The sequence below is a fragment of the Lycorma delicatula genome, chromosome 6 (assembly GCF_047948215.1).
Source record: "Lycorma delicatula isolate Av1 chromosome 6, ASM4794821v1, whole genome shotgun sequence".
Classification (NCBI taxonomy): domain Eukaryota; kingdom Metazoa; phylum Arthropoda; class Insecta; order Hemiptera; family Fulgoridae; genus Lycorma; species Lycorma delicatula.
In genome coordinates, this window is record NC_134460.1 from 2025113 (window position 1) to 2044451 (window position 19339).

The 19339-nt window shown below is 29.1% G+C and overlaps 1 pseudogene; it reads left to right on the forward strand.

Annotated features, from left to right (window-relative positions):
* The window catches only part of LOC142326337 (cAMP-dependent protein kinase type I regulatory subunit-like), a 57945-nt pseudogene extending 39250 nt beyond the window's left edge, over positions 1 to 18695 (forward strand).
* The last annotated feature ends 644 nt before the right edge of the window (positions 18696 to 19339 follow it).

The following is a 19339-nucleotide window of genomic DNA, read 5'->3' on the forward strand; positions in this document are numbered from 1 at the left end:
TATGATATGATACAGACAACAAAAAGTACAAACATAAAATTCCATCATTGTGTGATCAAAATTAATCTTAATTTATTTGAGTATTTTGAATGCAGTCTGACGGTAGTGCAATATTATTTTATCTAATTTGTTTTATTCATGTTGTGTTGTATTCTATTAATGAAAATCTTTTGCCAACCATTTTTGTATCTGTTGGGGTTATGTGAATTTTGTTGTTTGTGACACATAGTTTTACAATAATCTGACTGATTTGAGATGGAAATTTCTGGCACTGAACTTAATAATATATGAAAAATTATGAATATATACTGTATCATGTTAACAGCAGAGCTACATTAATTATGATGATAACTTTTAGCTCTCCAAGTGAAAATACTTAGCAGGTTTTGACTGCCAGCCAACAATATGTAAAATAAAAAAAATAATTTAATACCAACTGAAGATGTGGATACTGTGAAAACCAATCGCTGGAAATTATTATGGTAAATATTGAAAAAAGTAAAATGTATTCATATGAAAAGTAATTCATCAGCCTTAAAATAAGCCCATATTGGACATTCTAACCCAAAAATGTCATCGCTTTTAATGATTAAAACATTTTCTCCTTTTCCCAATCAAAAAAAAATTTATTGGTTTCTCCTACCAGAATGAAATGTTGTGAAAATCATTACTGTGTTGCATTACAGAAGTAGATTTTACACATGTTTTTGTCTAATTCAAATGAATGACTATGATATAATTTCATACTACTTAAACAATCAAATTAATATATCTGTAATGTTTTAAAATCAATTGTAGTAAACAGAGTAGATGATTTTTTAAAAAAATAAATGTGATATTTTTTATTATGGTATCATTATTCACTAATAAATCTCTCAGTGCAAAGATTTCCCCTTGTAAGATCAAATATTTCATTAATTAAAATTTTATTTGGCTATAACTCTGGAAGCAATGAAAATAAGAAATAAGGACCACTTAAATAGTTGAAAAGCTCTCAATGAGAGATTATTACTGCAATTTAGAAATAGTGAAAAGTCCACATTTTTGGGATTTGGGGATTTTTTGGAACCTTTTGGTCCAGTCGATTGGAATGAAAATTGGAGGTGCAACACTAGATGTCCTAAATAAAAAAATTGCAACATCCTAATCGTTTTTGAGTTATGCGAGATACGTATATACGTACGAACAGAAACTAGTCAAAATTGATTCAGGGATGATCAAAATGTATATTTCTGTTGAAATCTGAAAAACGAAATTTTTCGCGATCACAATAGTTTCCTTACTTCGTACAAGGAAGTAATAACCATTGAAAGGAATCAATAAAGCAACGAACCACGAGCGTAATTTTTTACGTCAGATTGGGAAATATGATCTAATAATTTAATTTCTAATTAAATAAAACTAATCTTCTCATTAAAAATAACGCCTCCCCCACATACATTTGCAACACACACACACACACACACACACACACACACACACACACACACACATACACAAAGATAAGTACAATAAAAGACCCTGAAATTGACACAGTCTACAAATTTGAAATAATAATCAGTTTGCTTGGCATTTATGTTGTTTAAGTACACTGTTAAACAGTAATGAAAATTTAAGGGTTTATACTATTTTGTATATTTAGTTTTCGAAAAGATTTTACTATATATTAAGACGTGGTAACTGGCAATAAATGAAAATCCCTGCAAAGTCCTTTTTAACCAGAAAGTTATCAAGAACCTATATGTTGTATTAACCCTTTAAAAACTGTCATTAAAATTTTTCAGACTTATTTAAAGGCAATCATTTTTTTCAGTTATTCTATAGGAAACCTTTTTCGGATTTATCTTTCTATTACAAGCGGTGTTCTGAATTAAATATAAAAATCACTGCATTCTTTTGTCATTTTTAGTCATTCAGAAGATTTTCTAAAATATATTTAACAAATTTTTTCTGAAAAGGTTCGATGTGTCTCTCACAAGCATACTTCTCACAATTTTTGCCATAGAAAAAATCAGCAACTTTGGAAATTTTCTTCTGATAAAAGCACTCATCTTTCTGCTTAATAAAACGCAACGATAAAGTATATTAATAAATTTAAAAATAAACAAGTAACGATAAAATTATTTTCTATATGATATAACCCATACATGAGAAATAATAGTAATACAAGGACGTATTTCTAGGAGCTGAGGTGAGGTTTCATCATTTTTAGTTGCAACAGTGAATTCTGAATCTGTGTTTCATAAAAATATTTTGTTAAATTGCTAAATGATATTTTAAGATTCATTTCAATATTGGTAGGCCTGTTAAAATAATTCTAAAAAAGGCATACATTCATAAATAATTTGTTCATTAATAAACAAATAAATCATATATATATACCCAAAAAAATATTTACCACTCATTAGTGAATAGCACATTATCATATTAGAATAAATAGTAATCATTTAAATATGAGTATACATATTAATATTAAATACCCTGATAAACATAATTTTAGTTTCCTAAAATGCAATACTTTTTTCATCTGTTTTCTGATGCTGAAAACGAATAAGAACTCAAGACTCCTTCTATCACCCAACATTTTTGAAAATTTCATACATGTCAAACACGTAAAGAGACTTCTCCAATTGAAGCCTACAATTAATTAAAATTTATTATTTCATATCATCAAAATATTTTATATTTTTCAGAAATTCTACTTTTTAAGAGTAAAAAATTCAATTTATAATCATGTTTTATTTAGAATCCCTACAATTCAATTAAAAAATTTTGGAATATTCTGTCCTTGGGCACGGCGCATCGTAACCTGATAACTAACTGCATTCTTCTTTCAGATGAAGAGCTGAAAAAACAGCCAAGGGAAACTATTGTTGAATTTGTTGGAACTAAAGTCTCCAATTTTGATTGGAAAGATAACAAAGTTTTCACAATGTTTTAATCATTTGTTGGAACCCAACCTGTGAAGAATATTGTGCATTATAATAGAAAAACAAGTCCCATGAATAGGTACCTTGTCCAAACATGATCGCGACAAACACGTGGGTGGAGTGGACTTAATGAATAGTTCAAATGGTTGAGGATGAATTGTGAAGAGAACAAGAAAATGGTACTATAGTTTGTTCTATCATACAATCGATAAAACTGTTGTAAATATTTTGTTATACAGGAGAGTTTTAGAAAATACAGCTACCAGTAGTAAACAAAAAACCCTGTCATCATTTGTTTTCAGACTGGAGATAGCTTAATTATTATGTAAAATTGGTATAAATACAACATCGACTAGAGGTCATACTAGTTCCAGCAAAGAAAAAATTAAAATCGTCAACTGATACTCCAGCTGATGTTCATTTGGATAAATATGAACACTGGGGCCTGTACGTATAAAAAAATTAAAATGTAAAATTCCAAATTGTAAAGGATTTACAAGAGTAAAGTGCACAGTGTTTACTTTATTTGTGTTTCAATAACAAAAATAATGTTTTATGAAATGTTGTACTGATGAACAACAATAATTAGACTGTTTATTTGTGAAGATAATGTAAAGTGATTAGAGAATAATTATTGTGTTGGCTAAAGGATAGTATTATAATGTTAAAAATTGTCAATATAAATCATTTTAAAAAATTAGCTTGTGGCTTATCAAAAATAGAGTATTAATTTTTAAAAAAGTGTTTTTTCTTAAAGTCTGATTATAGGCATCGAAAATCTGTTAATAACTAAAATATAATTAAAAATAAAAATAATTTGAGATTCATCTTTTTAAAATATCTAAGATTTTTATTTGTATATTTATATTTAGTTTTTTATTTTTTCAAATTTATTAAAATTGCATATTTTTAATTACATTGTTGAAAATGATAGTTTTTTATATGATTTAGCATTAGAAAATATTTTTATAATAAAATTTAGCATTAGAAAATATTTTTATAATAAAATTTAGCAGTATAAACAACATAGAAATAATTTAGAACCTAATAGATGGTTCAAAATACATAAAGTAGTCGTTTGTCAGCCATATAAAAAAAATTTCTAAATAATCTAAAAATACAATTTTTAATTTTTTTAACTATTTTTCTGATAAATTACACATTTTTTAATTTGAAAATTCATGCATTGTAGGGTTAATATACAATCTAAATCAGTTATTAGCTGTAATATGCATTTTCATAATTTTTGCTGGAGAAGTTGTGATCAAAATTACACAAGTGGGTTGTTAAAAAATTTCTTTTCTAGCGATTTAAGTATTAATGTTGTGAATATTTTAAAACATAATTTATACAGCATGCTTCTGGTGACAAACATCTACATTATAAATTCACTTGCATTAAATTTACCTTTGTAATATTTTCATTTTAATTAAAGTAGCTTACAAAATGAAAATTTTTCTTTCATTTCGGTTTGGTTTAAATGCATTTATTAATCGCAATCAATTTTTTAATATTATGGAATAAAACACGTTAGGACCTGTAAAGATTAAACTATAGGAATAGTATATGAACCTGGTTTTCTTACTGTAAACAGTAATTATTGATAAAAGATTAGAAAATTGATAATTATCGGTAACATTTTAAGTAAACAACAGTCATTAATGTTTCATGTGGTGCTACTGTACTATACATGCCATGGCAACGTCGAACAAAGTTGTTTGGTGTTCTCACAACAGTGTTGAAATGATGAAAGCTCTGTCCCTCATTTACTTTTAGATGTAATAGGCAATGGAGATAAGTATAATTATTTGCGCTATATTATATTTTGAGTACCTACTCAAATAGAAAAACTGTAAATAAATAAAGGTATACAAGGTGAAGTTAAACAAATAGACTTAAATAATAATTACCTGTATGGTTTTATAACATGTTCATTATTATTATTAAATATTTTTGAACAAATTTGTGTTATAACAAAACAAATATTGTTTTATTATAATGATTAAATTATAATATGCACTTGCAAAAAAATTTAAGCACAAACCATGGAAGCAAAATGAATTGTTCTGGCATTTGCCTTACAACCAAGCGAAACCATGGTAAAACCTAGGTCAGAACATCAAAAATATTTTAAAACATAATTGTACAAAAAAAAAAAGTTACAATCATAAATAATTTAAGTTCTTCCAATTATATTATGTTCTGAAATAAAATCAATTAACAAAGAAAAATCTCATATTTTTTTAACATATTCTTGTCAGGAAGGAGCCCTACATTAGTGACTATCAAACATTCACAATTGTCTTTACACATTTGATTATAAATACAAATAAGAACAAACCCTTGTTTTAATATACAAGAAATTAAGTTTGAGTACCTTAAAATATATTTGTTGGGCAACGTGAAAGTTTTTCTTCAAAATATTTGTAATTAACACTTTATATTTACATAAATAAAGAGTATAAAAGTTAATAAATGTTTTTCAGTAATAAAATATTTCTTAATATAAATTTAACATACAACAAAATCCAAAAGAAATTAATCAAATAAATATAAAAAAATATTGTACTTTTAATAATAATTAACAATATTACTTTCAATGGCGAAAGAAAAATTAATTTCACATAATATAAAACTAAGTATTATAATCTTAATGAATAATTTCTCCACAATATTTCCAAATAGAAATTAAAAATATTACAATACATTTACTAATAAAACAAAACATGATTCAAAATCATATATTATTATGTTTTTCATTTTACTTTTAACAATGATTTTCTGTATTCATTTTATAATTATTTACTAATAATTTTATATTTAAATAATTTCCTAATGATTTTCCATACGATTATATTAGGTCATCAGGAATGAAGCTGTATAAAAATTCAAGCAGATAGAAGAGTTAAAATAACAGAAATACAGATAAGAATTATATATTAATTAGGTGTTTACAATATCTAATCACTAAAACTATTATACATCCTGATGTTCCTGGTTTCTTGTACAAAGAACAAGAAACCAGTTTCTTGTTCTTTGTACAAGAAACCAGGAGTTTCTTTTCTTTTATATAGAAAAAAACACTTTATTGAAATTCTTGATGGTATTTCACCAGACTCATCTTACACAGCCAACACAGGTCTCGTGTCTTTTGCATACACAACATAGTTACTGTGATTGTACCAGTTCTTGCTCCTTTTTCAAGTCTCTCTATGCTTAATCAAATTTTGATTTTTCAAAATCTGTTCATTTTCTCTACCAGCACTGTAACTTTACACTCTGTATAGTCATTTGCTATGTTTCTTCCACCCTAAACGCTCGTATGCACTTTTACTATTTCATTTCAGCTTTGTTTTCTCTAAAAATTTTCCTTACTTTTGGTTACATCAGTTTCCTTTAATTATTGTCATTCCTACACCTCAGTATCTTTCAATCGATCTTCCTTAGCCGGTTTCTGTTGAATGTATTTAACATGATACCATTCACTGCATCTTTTGTCTTCCACGTTCCTTCTAATATATTAACTATTGACTTTATTATTTTTTTTTATTTTTTGTCTTCAGTCATTTGACTGGTTTGATGTAGCTCTCCAAGATTCCCTATCTCGTGCTAGTCGTTTCATTTCAGTATACCCTCTACATACTACATCCCTAACAATTTGTTTTACATATTCCAAACGTGGCCTGCCTACACAATTTTTTCCTTCTACTTGTCCTTCCAATATTAAAGCGACTATTCCAGGATGCCTTAGTATGTTTTACATATTCCAAACGTGGCCTGCCTACACAATTTTTTCCTTCTACTTGTCCTTCCAATATTAAAGTGACTATTCCAGGATGCCTTAGTATGTGGCCTATAAGTCTGTCTCTTCTTTTAACTATATTTTTCCAAACGCTTCTTTCTTCATCTATTTGCCGCAATACCTCTTCATTTGTCACTTTATCCACCCGTCTGATTTTTAACATTCTCCTATAGCACCGCATTTCAAAAGCTTCTAATCTTTTCTTCTCACATACTCCGATCGTCCAAGTTTCACTTCAATACAAAGCTACACTCCAAACATAAACATTCAAAAATGTTTTTTTGACATTTACATTAATTTTTGATGTAAACAAATTATATTTCTGACTGAAGGCTTGTTTCATATGTGCTATATGATATTTTATTTTGCTCCTGCTACGTCCACCTTTAGTAATTCTACTTCCCAAATAACAAAATTCTTCTACCTCCATAACCTTTTCTCTTCATATTTTTACATTTAATGGTCCATCTTCATTATTTGTACTACATTTCATTACTTTCATTTTGTTCTTGTTTATTTTCATGTGGTAGTTCTTGCGTAGGACTTCAGCCGTTCATTGTTCCTACAAAACCTTTTTACTCTCAGCTAGAATTACTATATCATCAGCAAATTGTAGCATCTTTATTTTTTCACCTTGTACTGTTACTCCGGATCAAAATTATTGTTCAACATCATTAACTGCTAGTTCTGTGTAAAGATTAAAAAGTAACAGGTATAGGGAACATCCTTGTCAGACTCCCTTTCTTATTACGGCTTCTTTCTTATGTTCTTCAATTATTACTGTTGCTGTTTGGTTCCTGTACATGTTAGCAATTGTTCTTCTATCTCTGTATTTGAACCCTAATTTTTTTAAAATGCTGAACATTTTATTCCAGTCTATGTTATCGAATGCCTTTTCTAGGTCTATAAACGCCAAGTATGTTGGTTTGTTTTTCTTTAATCTTCCTTCTACTATTAATCTGAAGCCTAAAATTGCTTCCCTTGTCCCTATACTTTTCCTGAAACCTAAAACAAAAAAACCTTCCTGAAGTCTTCTCCTAACACTTCTTCCACTCTCCTCTCAATTCTTTTGTATAGAATTCTAGTTAAGATTTTTGATGCACGACTAGTTAAACTAATTGTTCTGTATTCTTCACATTTATCTGCCCTGCTTTTTTGGTATCATGACTATAACACTTTTTTTGAAGTCTGACGGAAATTCCCCTTTTTCATAAATATTACACACCAGTTTGTATAATCTATCAATCGCTTCCTCACCTGCACTGCGCAGTAATTCTACAGGTATTCAGTCTATTCCAGGAGCCTTTCTGCCATTTAAATCTTTTAATGCTTTCTTAAATTCAGATCTCAGTATTGTTTCTCCCATTTCATCCTCCTCAACTTCCTCTTCTTTCTCTATAACACCATTTTCTAATTCATTTTCTCCGTATAACTTCAATATATTCCACCCATCTATCGACTTTACCTTTCGTATTATATATTGGTGTACCATCTTTGTTTAACACATTATTAGATTTTAATTTATGTACCCTAAAATTTTCCTTAACTTTCCTGTATGCTCCGTCTATTTTACCAATGTTCATTTCTCTTTCCACTTCTGAACACTTTTCTTTAATCCACTCTTCTTTCGCCAGTTTGCACTTCCTGTTTATAGCATTACTTAATTGCTGATAGTTCCTTTTACTTTCTTCATCACTAGCATTCTTATATTTTCTACGTTCATCCATCAGCTGCAATATATCGTCTGAAACCCAAGGTTTTCTACCAGTTCTCTTTATTCCGCCTAAGTTTGCTTCTGCTGATTTAAGAATTTCCTTTTTAACATTCTCCCATTCTTCTTCTACATTTTCTACCTTATCTTTTTTACTCAGACCTCTTGCGATGTCCTCCTCAAAAATCTTCCTTACCTCCTCTTCCTCAAGCTTCTCTAAATTCCACCGATTCATCTGACACCTTTTCTTCAGGTTTTTAAACACCAATCTACATTTCATTATCATCAAATTATGGTCGCTATCAATGTCTGCTCCAGGGTAAGTTTTGCAGTCAACGAGTTGATTTCTAAATCTTTGCTTAACCATGATATAATCTATCTGGTACCTTGCAGTATCACCTGGCTTTTTCCAAGTGTATATTCTTCTATTATGATTTTTAAATTGGGTGTTGGCAATTACTAAATTATACTTCGTGCAAAACTCTATAAGTCTGTCCCCTCTTTCATTCCTTTTGCCCAGCCCGTATTTACCCACTATATTTCCTTCCTTGCCTTTTCCAATGCTTGCATTCCAATCTCCAACTATTATTAAATTTTCATCTCCTTTTACGTGTTTAATTGCTTCATCAATCTCTTCGTATACACACTCTACCTCATCATCATCATCATCATCATGGGCGCTTGTAGGCATATAGATGTTAACAATCATTGTCGGTTTAGGTTTTGATTTTTTGATTTTAATCCTTATTACAATGATTCTATCGCTATGCGTTTTGAAATACTCTACTCTCTTCCCTATCTTCTTGTTCATTATGAAACCTACTCCTGCCTGCCCATTATTTGAAGCTGAGTTAATTATTCTAAAATTACCCTACCAAAAGTCGCCTTCCTCTTCCCACCGAACCTCACTAATTCCTACTACATCCACATTTATCCTATCCATTTCCCTTTGTAAATTTTCTAGCCTACCAACCTTTTTTAAACTTCTAACATTCCACGCTCCGACTCCTATAATGTTATTTTTTAATTTTCTGGTGACCCCTTCCTTAGTAGTCCCCACCCGGAGATCCGAACGGGGGACTATTTTACCTCCGGAATATTTTACCAAGGAAGGCGCCTCCATCATTGCTATATGAAAATGCAGAGAGCCACATTTTCTTGGAAATAAAAACAGCTGTAGTTTTCCATTGCTTTCAGCTGCGCAGTACCCAGAGGACTGAGTGATGTTGATATGGCCGTTTAAGTCATTCTGACTCACGCCCCTAACAACTACTGAAAAAGCTGCTGCCCTCTTTCAGGAATCATTCCTTAGTCTGGCTCTCAACAGATACCTCTCCGATATGGTTGCACCTTAGGTCCAGCTACTCTGCATCCCTGAGCACTCAAGCCCCCTCACCAACGGCAAGGTCTCATGATTCATAGAGGAGGCTTATTATTTCTATTTTTTAAATTTATTCGTTTGGCTTTCCATAGAATCTACTTTTGTAATAACTTGTAAACTTGTTCCTACTTAATTTTGCTTTAACTTCACATCATTCTCTTTTAGTTTGACTGTAATTCATTTACTTTTATTGTTTTATGGTACTTGACGCTTTTATTTTTTAAAAGTTTGTTACTTGACTTCACAGTAATATCAATCAATATAATGATACAGCCATCATAAAATTTAGTTATAAAGTTTATCATCATGAAGTTTATGACTGCCATATGAAATAATTAAATGGATGTTATTGGAAGATTTGGCTCTTTAATTCTTGAACCCGATGATCATATGATCAGATCTTAAATTATAAGTGTTGTACTCCCTCTTGTCTTGATGAAATCTGCAAAGATATATAAATAGTCATTCAAATACTTGCATTAAAAAAAAAGATAAAATAAATAAACCTAAAGGATAATGTATCAATCATTTTACTGAGAAATGGATCAGTCGTGTAGGTCCACATTTCTGGGCACCAAGAACATTTGTTATAACACCTTTAGATTTTTGCATCTATGGACAGATGAGAAATATCATATATAAAACAAAAATATATTCTCGTGAGGAATTAATTGTTTACATTATGGATGCTGCTGAGAAACTTATGGATAGCCCTGAAGTACTATAAAGAGCTACAAAAGCAGTACAGAAGGGAGGTTTTGAAACTGGTGGGCTTGGTTATGAATATTTGTTATAAACTGGTAGGTACAACTTACTGTATTGTTTCAAAATTGAATTCTAATTTTTCTAAACTTTCTTTGTTTTATTTGACTTATCTTGCACCATTATGTTCAGAATTACATTCTCATTTAGTTTTATATGAAGGTTTTACATGTTTATTACCCATTTAACAAAGTTATTGTAGATCAAACATAATAACGGGTTTTTTACTCTAAATTATTGATTTTCATCCCAGATTTCTTAAAACCTATTGCAGATACTGTTTTGGTAGCTATTTTATTCTATTTTTAAGGTAAAAAATACATTGAAATCACTAATTCTGCCCCTTAATTATTAGCTTATAAATGCTCAGTACGACCTCTTTCACCAGGATTGCTGAAACCCGAGCGAAATCTTTCATTAACCGTTATTTACAAATGAAACATTTTAGCCTTGTTTAATAAATTTTTTAATTTCACAAGCAGAATAGGTTATGAAAATCAAGGAAAAAACTTACGATATACACAATCTGTATAACGTGATCTCAATTTCTAATTTTTTTTCTGCAGTCTCCGTTAATCACTGAGGGTATTACTTCTGAAATAATGAGTAATACTGAGTATTACAAATCATATTACTTTTTCTTTTTCCTGTTTAGCCTCCGCTAACTACCGTTTAGATAATTCTTCAGAGGATGATATGTACGAGTGTAGTCTTGTACATTCTCAGTTCGAACGTTCCCGAGTCGTGTGGTTAATTGAAACCCTACCACCGGTATCCACGATCTAGTATTCAAATCCGTATAAAAATAACTGGCTTTACTAGGACTTGAACGCTGTAACTCTCGACTTCCAAATCACCTGATTTGGGAAGACGCGTTCACCACTAGACCAACCCGGTGGGTATACAAATAATATTACTACGATTTGAAAGTTGTAACTCCCGACTACGAAATCAGCTGATTTGCAAAGACACGTTCACCACTTCAAATCCGGTTGGTATAATCTCAATTTAAAGAAAAAAAATATTTATATAAAGATATATTAAAAGTTCTATCACTTTTTAAGTTTACTTTTTAAAACATAAATTTTATACACAATAGCGATTCTACTAAAATAATGAAATAAATATCTTAGATAGACAAGATTGGTATAGTTTAAACCGTGAAAACGACCGTCAACAATATATTGTTATGACCAACCCTTCTTTTTCTATTACAGCTAAACAACATATTAATAGTATAAAGAAAGGCTGTTTCGAAAAATCCAATTACGCTAACACATTTTATAAAATAAACATTATTGATTTTTACAGCAATAAACAACATGATTTTTACAGCCCGGATAATTTTATTTATATATCAGATTTTCCAACAATTTTTATAAAACCAGCAATCTCAAAAAAATTATGTATATTTTTACAACAATAAATTAATAAAGGGACATATAAAATTTGAAGATGATTTTCTATTTAATAATTATCAAGTTGCCTAACTTGATTATCTAGTTACATTGACGGCTTGTTTTGTTCATAATATTTTGTTATTTTTTGTTTACGTTTTTAATTTTAAAGTTTTAATTACAAAAAATCTATCTCCTGATGATGGTCAAATGACCCAAAACGCTAGGGATATAATATAAACAGTTGGTAAGGTTGATTTTTATAACAAATTATTTAACCTAACTTGCTGCTTTATAAATAAATGTTTTATTCCAATCAGAAGAAATTATAAAATTTTAAAAACGAAATAGATGTGTTTAAAGTTCATATTAATTGTTTAATCATATACATGAAATGACATTAAGGTAAATAAATTGATTATAAAATATTACTACAAAATGTTAACAGTAAAGAAATCGCTACTGAAAATCATTTTGAGCATATACTAATATTTGTACATGTAGAAGTGGACGCAGATAAATCATGTAATTGTCTTTTTTTTAATTCATCAACAGAACAATATTGTTTCTGTAAAACTAAATATTTTAATTGTAAAATAAGCTGATGGGTATGATGAGTATGCCTCAATAATGATCTGAAAGCACTTTTTTTATTCTAAAAGGTTATGTTTTTAAAAAGCCCACAAATTTGACTTTACACATTATACAAGAAAATATTTAGGCATAAAAGTAATCGATAATGAGTACAAGCTTAGCGTTTTATAAAGATCCTTCAGAGTAAAACTGTTCACTCCATTTTGGTAAACAAAATCAGATTTATCATCCTACAAGAATTTATCAAATAAAAAACCCAAAGGTTTTGCCTTGTGGACAACAAAATTACTATATATATAATGGGAATTCTGGCCACACAATCTGCAATGTTATGTTTAACCAAGAAGCACAATGTGACCGTTTTATCCATATTTTAAGTTACATTGTTATAATCCATCCAGTGAAAATTTTTTAAAGCTGCAATTGTGAAAAATTCAATTAAATTTTATTAATTATTTTTAGAAATAGATAGCAGCTGTGTCATCTGTTAAAAGAGTTGTAATGAATGGCTCAAGAATTTGCGGCAGATCATTAATAAACAATAAACAAAGCAAAAAATTTTCCCTGAGGCGCTCCACACTCTACATCTTGAAGAGAGGACCTAAATTTACATGTGTATTCTTGGTAAATGATAAAATTTCTACTACTTGTGTACAATTTGTGAGGTACGACTTGAAAAGGAAGTTTCTTTTCAGATACTGATACCACAGCTTCTAAGTTGTTTTATCGGTATAAATAAATGTTTTCCAATATTTCTTTTATTGTCTGTTCTTAATATTTTAATATCTTTTCTTGTTCTTAATATTTTTTTTTGTCTTAAAGAATTTAAAATATTTTCCAAAAATCAGGAAATGGCTATGTTTCTTAAGACTTGTCTGCTAATGGAAATATAAAAATTAGATTACCTTATAAATATAATGCTGCACTTGCTGTTACGCTGCCCCATCAGTACACTGCACAGTAATATTTATCAAGAATAAACATAGCAATATAAGTATACACTTTCTTTTAGTTATCACGCATTTGAGTATGATATTTTAAGTACGTAATATACACATCTTACTCTCATCAAGTAGCATTTGTATAGGTAATGCAGAACATACTTTAAAAACAGATTCAGTATATGAAAAACAGAATAAAAGTTCATTTATTACCATAAAAAGTTCTATGTATATTACCATCTATATTATCTGTCCCATTTTTGTTTTTCTAAAAATTATTTTACATTGAAACCCACCAGGATATGCTGCATTTCTTATATGAAGTAATCTAAAAGACTTGAAGTTAACTTGGAACTTTCGATGTTATCCAAATTAATCGCTTCATTACTAATATTGTATTGATCTTCAAGACAAATAATTTTTGATATAATGTAATTTAATTACATTTATAAACTATGATACAGAGCTAAGCCTTCAAATATAATAAAATAAATAAAAATTTGTAGAATCAAGAAGCGATGAGTTAATCCCAGGTTTTCGTAATCCTTTTAAGTATCTTCTCTGAACTTAAAAAACCAATGGAATTTTTTTTCTTAGAGCCCTTCTAATCTTTTGTTACAACTGTCTTCCCTTCTGTAACAGCTGCTGGACACTTAAATGTATGTTGATGTTACCACTTTTCTACATTAATTTTTTAATGGTTTTTACTTATTGTGTTGCACATTTTATATATTATAATAATTAAATTAAAAACTCACCGATTTACAGTTTCCTCTCCAATCTAATTTAATGAAAATGAAGATTCTATTTCTGATTAAATTCTGGGATAAAAGTCCTCCATGTCAGTACTCCTTCTGACATTGCTGAAAAAGAAAAATTACCGGTTTAGCTATTATTAAATTATGACAAATAAATAACAAACAAGTCTACAAGTTATTAGTATAATTAAGTGTATTAGTATAATTATTTGTTTAATGATAAGTTCACATATAATTGTGAATACAGTCCATAAATAAATTATAAAATTATCTTTATGCTTTATGTTATGAAGAAATTCGGTGAATTAAATTATAAGAAATGTAAATTAATTCATCAAGATATCAAAGCCTAGTATGTTGTGCTTTTAATATAATAATTTTCCTGGGAAATATGTTTCATAAGCAGACAGATATCACTCTGTTAAGGGAACATTAAGAAAGTAGCTATTGCCTCAGTTCAAGAGATAAATCCAGAATTTTATCAAAGACAAAGTTCAAAAATGTAATTGATATTCATGGAATCTATATGAGGAAAAGGGGTTCCAATCGACTCAAGAAGTCTAATTCACAATAATAATAATAATTAATATTTATATGTCTCTGAAGGTGTCACAATTCAACAGATAACCTGACATGACACATATCTATTCCCAAAACAAAAAAAATGCAGAGCCAGTCTTAATAAAAACTCAATATCACGAGTTAGGCTTGCTGAGGAAAATGAATATTTTAATTGTTTTTCTGATGCCTTTGCCTCAAAATTATTGCATATCAGCACAAAGCAAACTAAACTATAGTTGATATTCAGCCCTGAAATTGGTCCTTTTACTCTAATTCACATTGAATGGTTATATTGTGTCTTAATAAATGTAAAGAAATCAACTTTATATGGTATCACTTGTATCTTGCATGACTTGTATAACACAGAAGTCACAGATCAGGAATTTTTTATGTAATCACTTGTTCAACCACTTCTTCATTCTGTTTAGTGTTGGTAAAGGAGCAATTGATGAAAGACGATGATATTGCTGTTTCCAACTGTGAGAACCGTTTTGCAATTCATTTTTTGTGAGCAAGCAAACAGTGAAACTAAAATCTGTAGATTATAATCTCATGTTTATACTAATATTATGAGTGATGTAGTCATGATGACAGAAAATCAAAGAGAAGCAAGCTAAACAGATTCAAATGATATTATTGAACTGAAAAATGATTGTCACAATATTTTGAGAACAAAAGAGTCTACTAGCAGAATTCATGGAACTTGAGACTGCAGCGATATCAGAATCTTATTATGAATTGAAGGAGTTTGGACAAATCAAACCGTGCAGACTGCTCTCAATAGCGTTTATTCTTCTGAATTAAAATGAGTAACCTTACGCTAAATGCCACTCAAAGGCTTTAGTTGTCGGTTCAAGTTGGAGATTTTTATTGTTACTCCTGTTTAGACACTGCTTGAATACCATCTCTTTATTAAGATAAAGTGCCAGAGAGTGGAGCATTTTTAGGGGAAAGTGTAGTGCAGATATGTTTATAACATATAGTGATCTAAATTATAAAATATTTAGATTTAGACATTGTTTTTTTTTCTTACCAAAATTCATGTACATTCCATATTTGTCTGTACGTTTCGGAGAATTGACTTTTCACGATAGTTTTATTTTTTTACTAAAGTAAAACTTGGCAGTTTTTATTAATTTGTCCTAACATTGCAGAAGAACAGCTGAACAATGATTTGTAATCAAGAATTACCTTAAACCTGATTGATATTTAGATATTTATTTTAAAACATGATAGAGGAACCGCAGCTGTTATGATAATTTTTTTTTATTTCTAGTTACTTAGGAAGAAATTGTACTTAGAAAAAATAAATCAATAAAATAATTATAATCATATATATATATATATATATATATGTCATTTGCTATGAACAAAAGATTTAATGCGACAAGATACAAGATGCATGTCCCACAAAATGGCATTGGCATTCTCAAGAAAACAGCATTTCATGCCGGGCTTAGTAAGGAAAGTGAGGGCTGAAACAATTGCCTGTCATCTTCTACACAGAGTAGGCCAAGCCCACTAAAACGCAGGAAATCTTTCAGCTCTACAAGCAGCCCTTTCACTCCATTCACCACTGGAACTGGTCGCATATGTAAAATCATTATTCTTAATGAAATAGAAAGCAATTGTACCTCTTATCTCTTTTGCGCTTTATATTCATCACTACATTGTGATTATGACAGATTATTTAATTCAATAACCGAAGTTACAACTTCTGCTTGGCCACAGAAAATGATTCGTGAAATGTACCTCACAGTTGGGAACAGTAACATCATGTGTTTCATCGAGTACTCTTTTACCAGCATTAAATCGAATGAAGTGAATGAACATGTTTTTGAACAATTAGATTATGCATAGCTGATTGGTGTTAGGGCATTATATACTTTGCTTCTACTTACTAAAAATGTAATTAATTCTTATAATCTAATATCATTGCAGATGTAAAATAGTTAATTAAAATTATTTGTTTTAAATAATTAAATGTTTTATTAAATTTAAATAAAACATTGTTTCAATTTAAACATATTGTCAGATGTTGAAATAACACTGTCTATGCAAAATTTCTATCTAACATGTTACACAACTTTCCTTACTGTAATTTGGATGCTGTGATCTCCAATATGCCATTGAAATTGTGTTACTATGTTAAGGTTTTGCGTAAATCATAAATTTGTAATGTTTTTTTGGTAATAAATTCATTTTGATCAACTAATCATTACAATTCAGAATAGTTTCTGTATTTTTACTTTTAATCAGTTAAACAGCATGCACACATGCTTAATAAAGAAAAAATAAATAAAGTATGTGTACATTGTATCATGAAAGTAGAGATGTATGATATCATACAGACATCTGTTGTTGCCATTACAGAGCTTAAAATTTTATTCAGTCTAGCTTCAATTGTCTATACTGTGTGTTGTGTTTACACAGTTGTTAGTGTTTTGCTATATTTTCATAAATTCTTTATAATACTGAAGAGATTTTTTTCTCATTTTTATTTGCTACATGGCCTCTGTAAAAGTTTGTGGATACTCAAATCATCCAGACAGTTATTGTTACATTAGAGGTAAATGTACGCATAAATCTCAAAGAAACACTTATTTATGAATCGATAAAAACTGCCTGTTAATTTTGATTGCACACTCAGGGATCAAGATAAAATCTGGGTGCCTCATGTTATTTTTATATCGTGCTCAGTAACTGAACGGTTCAACAGGAAACGACAAGCTAATGCATGATAAATAACAGGAAGTCCTTCAGAGACATAGTTGGTGTTTTTAGGCAACAGAAAAGATGAAAACTATGTTTATGTACCACAAAGAAAATAAGACAAATTCAATTAGCGGTTGTGAAATTAATATAGCTTTGTTTTAATTATTAAATTCATTTCATGTATGATAGCACTGAACTTTTTCTAACAAAAATATTTATTAGGAATGATTAGGTGGTCCATTTTTACTCCTTAAATATTTAACCCAAGGTAGAAGTATTTATATAGACATTTTTTACAGAAATAGAATCGCTAGCTAGGTAGGTACACAAGAAAAGCTATACCTTCCTCCAGACTAGATAGATACAAAGAACACTGAATTTTTTACAGACCCCGCATCGGGTAGATATCCATTGAGAAATCATTGAAAAACACCCTTTTAATAGATCAAGGTAGAAGAAAATAAAGGAAAAAAGTGGAAGTTAGAAGGTTAGAAAGGAATAATCCACAGAATATTGCTAAACAAGACAACTCGCTCAAAAAAATTCTAAGCCCCTTTTAAGGCAGCAAGGATTCCTCTCGTACAAGATCAGAGCGCTTTACCAAGAATAAATGCAAAAACATTATTCTGAATTAAGGTTCACTGATGTAGATGGTAACAAATCTATATCGCATCCAGGAATGTGTGTTATATGAATCTACTTGGCCGAGCTAAAATTTTCAGCTAAGAATAATGTTGAATGGTAACAAAAATCGATACAAGATATCGGTATACCACCTGATCCTTTTACTAGTTTTATATTATTTTTTTTAAAATCATACTTAATATTTTTATAGAATGAAATGCATCATTTATTTTCTTATTATTTTTTACAATTTTATATAGGTTTCCACTTGCTTTGATCGCTCTGGTATTTAAAATTCATGAAATATTTATTTACGTACCATCTACTTTGCAAGTATATTCTACAACAAGTTATGACAATGAGGTGCGAGCATGGTTTCATTCAATTTTCAAACTGCTGTCAGGCAAGAGATTCATCGCCAAAGCAAGAGAAACAATAAAGGACTAAACAGAATTTCCATGTCAGAAAAGAAAAAAACTTGTGAAACCACTTCTAAATTTTCACACAGTATATCTTCTATTAAAATAATACGTTAAATGAAAATATTGCTTTGTTTCATCTATCAAAACCCATTCTCTATCTGTAAACATATATAAAATTAATTTTTATTATAATTAAAAGTTTGGAGGTATCTAAGTGAAAAGATGACTATCACGACAATAATTTGATTCTTATTTCATTTATTTTACACGATGAAATCAAACAAGATCAACAATGCTTTTCATGGCTATTCTTTACATTATAAAAGAATAATTGTCGTCTACAAAAAAAAATAATAGAGTTAAATTATAAGTACATGTTGCATTTCAATTTTATTTCAATGATGAAAAAAAATCAAATGATGTACCAGTTAACTGATAAATACTTAAAATATTCTTGAAATATTGTAAGCCAAGAAATGTTTACAATAAGTTATTAAGTTTCATTGCTGTAACAAAATTCATAAAAATTTGTGTATATTTCATTGTGTACATATATATATATATATATATAAAATTTAACATTATATGAAATATAAACCACCTAAACACAGTAATTAGATTATTTATACTTACGTTCCAATAACCGGTTTGTGCAGTATCTTACACCTTCACTTGCTATTAAATTCTTCTATCTTATTTTTTTTAATTTATTTGTATTATTTTTGTGTAAATTATAAATAT